The sequence below is a fragment of the Cimex lectularius genome, unplaced genomic scaffold, assembly GCF_000648675.2.
Source record: "Cimex lectularius strain Harlan isolate CLEC.00 unplaced genomic scaffold, Clec_2.1 scaffold369, whole genome shotgun sequence".
In the NCBI taxonomy this organism is placed as follows: Eukaryota; Metazoa; Arthropoda; class Insecta; order Hemiptera; family Cimicidae; genus Cimex; species Cimex lectularius.
This window is the reverse complement of record NW_019393012.1, coordinates 85,258-89,689: the sequence shown is the minus strand read 5'-3', so window position 1 is coordinate 89,689 and position 4,432 is coordinate 85,258. Positions and strand designations below refer to the sequence as shown.

The 4,432-nt window shown below is 35.9% G+C and overlaps 1 long non-coding RNA gene across 1 annotated transcript; it reads left to right on the top strand.

The window, feature by feature from the left end:
- The first annotated feature begins 908 nt into the window (after nt 1–908).
- Nucleotides 909–2,263, top strand: LOC106670237. The gene is made up of 3 exons (XR_001341045.2): nt 909–1,147; nt 1,971–2,015; nt 2,083–2,263. It is a non-coding gene; the product is annotated as an uncharacterized LOC106670237 (long non-coding RNA).
- The last annotated feature ends 2,169 nt before the right edge of the window (nt 2,264–4,432 follow it).

Below are 4,432 nucleotides of genomic sequence, written 5' to 3'. Positions count from 1 at the left end.
GGTTTCAGTGTGTCCAGTCCCCTTCACCATACAGCATCCTTTATGTTTCTCTCGTCATTAAACCGAAATAAACAAATTCATCTGCTGACTCACTGGTCATTCTAATACCTTTGTAAACCAACTTGCCTCAAAAACATTTCCTGATAGCCCACAAAGCCGACTGAACGCCGATGGCATCGTGGTCTCATCTTGGGTGGTAGCGAATTACAAGCGAATTCTTATGTTTACATATATGTCACTGCTGAATTACTTTTCTGCTCAAGAAAATAAAACTCAACTTTATCTAATCATTTTATTTCATTATTATTAATTCTATTGTTGTAAATTTCAAACAAAATGAAAAAAGAAAGAATGGAATTTAACTAAAATTCTATACCCCGCCTACAGCGTATAGAAAATTTATTTTAACATTGTTGTAGAATTTTTTATTTGGCCGAAACAATGTTTCATGGAGTTTCATACGGTTTTTTAAATATATTTTTTACTATGTCGGTGCTTGTTCATGATTTACTCTATCGTATTATATTGTTTTTAGTTTTTTAGTTTTAAATAACAACGAGGCAAAAATTATCAATAAGCGTAATACGCCAGAGATCCATTGTCGGCTTTGATAAAATATAAACCCAAAACCATTTGTCAACTACAGGTAAAATATTTTTATCTGCCTGCTTTTTTTGACTTTTTTTAGGAAGGTTCGCAACAGCAGAGGTCATATGAACCCTCAGAGTGCCGGTGTTTAAAAAAAAACAAAAAACATTTGTATGTCGGGTTAGAATGCAGGGCCGAGGGATTCGAACCCGGGACTTTTAACTTACAGCGATGAACGCCCGTTGCGACCACCGATCTCCTTTTTTTTTTTACTTTGTGTTGTTCAGTAAAAATGTTAACAAACCCGGAAATTTTTTGTTCGTATTTTGTGATCTTGATTAAAAAAGTGATGTTTTATATTTAAGAATTAGGCAATCATGTGATCTCAACCCGGGAACCAGCCTTACAAAGTTTGAAACTCGCAAAATTTAAAGAAAAAAAAATCAAAGTACTGTACTGAAATGAACACAAATGCCCCTAGTTTTTTTCTTATAAAAAATCAATATTTTTTGACATCGCTTTGACAAAATATAAACCCGAAACCATTTGTCAACTACAGGTAAAATATTTTATATGCCTACTTTTTTTTTACTTTTTTTACGAGGGTGCGCAACTGCAGAGGTCATATAAATCCTCAGAGTCCGGTGTTTTTGAAAAAAACAAAAAAAAACATTTGTATGTCGGATTCGAATGGAGGGCCGAGGGATTCGAACCCGGGACTTTTAACTTACAGTGATGAACGCCGTGTCAACGCCTAAACCGTTGCGGCCACCTACGCCCCCTTTTTTTGATTTTATGCTGTTCGATAAAAATTTTAACAAAACTGGAATTTTTTGTTCGTATTTTGTGATCTTGATTAAAAAAGTGATGTTTTATATTTAAGAACTAGGCAATCATGTGGTCTCAACCCGGGAACCAGCCTTACAAAGTCTGAAACTTGAAAAATTAAAAAAAAATAAAATCAAAGTATTATACTAAAATGAGCACAAATTCTCCTAGTTTTTTTCTTATAAAAAAGCAATATTTTTTGACATCGCTTTGACAAAATATAAACCCGAAACCATTGGTCAACTAGACGTAAAATATTTTATATGCCTGCTTTTTTGACTTTTTTTTACAAGGGTACGCAACAGCAGAGGTCAAATAAATCCTCAGAGTCCGGCGTTTTGAAAAAAACCATTTGTATGGGTTCGAAGGCAGGGCCGAGGGATTCGAACCCGGGACCTTTACCTTACACCGATGTGCGCCGTGTCAAACTGTTGCGGCCACCTACGCCCCCTTTTTTTGATTTATATTGTTCGATAAAAAGTTTAACATAACTGGAAATTTTTGTTCGTATTTTGTAATCTTGATTTAAAAAAAAAGATCGTTTTCTATTTTAGAACTAGTCAATAATGTGGTCTCAACCCGGGAACCAGCCTTACAATGTATGCAACTTGCAAAATTAAATAAAACATCAAAGTATTATACTAAAATGAGCAAAAATGCTTCTAGTTTTTTCCAATAAACAAGCGATATTTTTTGACATTTCCTAGCGGTGCCTCTGAGAGAAAGAAGGAAGTTAAGCTGGATTAATTGGGAAAAAACTTTAGGAAGTTGGGACTTATAAGATGAAGATTCTTGAGATGGGCATTATCCAAATGTAACGTGTTTTGGAGAAAAAGTAAAGCATATTTTGTCCAGTTTTTAATGTTTTAAATTCCATATTCTTATTTGATTAAATATGGATGTACTTAGTGGATCAGATTAAATAACACTTTTAATATGTGGTGATTAGTGACCGTTTCGATAATTATTCAGAAATCCTGAGATGCGGTCTTGTGTGATGTTGGTTTCAGAAAAACATTTTCTTTATCGTGCCAGCGTTTCGATCTTTATTGAGATCATCTTCTGGGCCTGGGATTTACAAACATTGTTTACATTTAACAAATACATGTAGAATGTGGAAAAAAGTGAATTTATACAATGCAAAATATAATTTTTTTATATTCAATCAAAGTATATCCTGAAGATGATCTCAATAAAGATCGAAACGTTGGTACGATAAAGAAAATGTTTTTCTGAAACCTACATCACACCAGACCGCATCTCACGATTTCTGAATAATTACTTTTTAATATTTCAACAAAATTTTAGGAAAATGCTTATTAATAAACTGTTTTTGTCAATGTGCAATGAATAAATGTTGGATTTTCATATGGTAAAGCAACGAAATTCTTGATTTTTATGCAGAATTATGAAACAGTTAAGATTGTATGGGGTTGTCATTATTTAAAAACCGTTCTAACATTTATGTGGCTAATAGATCCAATCAATCTGTATCCTTTCCTCACGTGTAATTGAACCTACGGTTGATCAATTTTCTTCTTTTTTTAAACGTAAAATATTACAAACTTGTAAGGTTCTAAGGTTTCGTTATGTGACCGTAACGGTTCATATTCCGTTATAATGGCCAGCCTGGGGATTTTTGTTCTTTGGGTTACCAATTAGTTTAGAATCACCGACTTCAGCGAAGGGGGGTTGATATAAAACCCACCCCTTCGTGACGATTCCGAGGCTCGTTTAATTGCCGGTTAAAGGTTTCGTTTTCTCGAGGTGCTCCACCGTCCCCAGGGGGTGAAAAGGTGCCCCCGGCTCATTCAATTAGGAACAAAATAAATCTGCGATCTCTCGGATCCCCGGAATTAAATCTGCACATTTACTCTATAACAAAAAAAAAATCCAAATCCCCGATGGCTTAGTTTAAAAAAAGGACGGAAATTAATTTATTGCCGGCGGCTTCTCGGCGTGTTTTTGCAATGTAACATTTTAAACTCCTTTCAGATAGTTTATTAAATTGCTTTACTAGAAAACTTACGTTTTAAAAGTTTCTTTTCTTTAATCCTTACCCTCCTAAAGAGCAATTATATAAGGTTTTTTTTATTTGTTACCTATACATGGTAGTATACTATACAAATATGTACATATGATTAATATATCATACAGCATAACACTAGCACTAATACCAGTACTGCACCGGTAGAATACATGCTTTGAGGAGCCAGCCATTGCAGTGTGTATGATTAGGGTCAAGGAGGTCCGAGGCCATCGTCGGTTGAGGCGAGGTGGTCAGTTTTCAGGATGGGAATGAGTGGAATGAGGGTTCGAGCAGTATGGTTAGGATGGAACGAAAGGTTGGTGTGGAAGGTTTGGAATCTGGACCGGATTAGTTCGTTGGCAAAAGGAATGTTGGTGCATGGTGAGGTTAGTGACATAATAAGGTGCTTTGCCAATTTTTCTAAGGACTTTCGATTGGAAGGATTAGATGCGCTGGACATTGGAACGCTTGGCAGTACCCCACAGTTCCACTCCGTATGTCCATAGTGGTCTTGGTAAATTCTTGTACAGTTTACTTGTTACTCTTAGCTTTGTCTTAATTGTCAAAGTCGATTTCGGTCTTAAAAGTCTTCATATTAGTCCAAGTCTTATATTAAGTTACTGTTTTTTAAGTCTTGTGTGGGGATTCCACGTCTACTGTCGAGATATAGTCCCAGGTATTTGACTCGAGTGGAAACTGGTACCTCTTTGTTGTTGATGTACAATGGTTGATGGTAACACTGCTTTTTCAGCGTAAAAGTACACTGAGTGCAATTTTTCTTCGCTCGGTCTTGTCCTCCATTTTTTACATCTGTCTTCGATAAGCTCAAGGTGTTCCTGGATGTTGGAGGTAGCTTGGACATGATTCGAGTAAGAGGATAGGATTGCAGTGTGGTCCGCGTAGGTGGTGATGTATTGGGAGTTCAGCAGTATAAATAACATTAGGGCAGGACCAAGGACACTACCTTGCGGTACACCTGTATCTGTT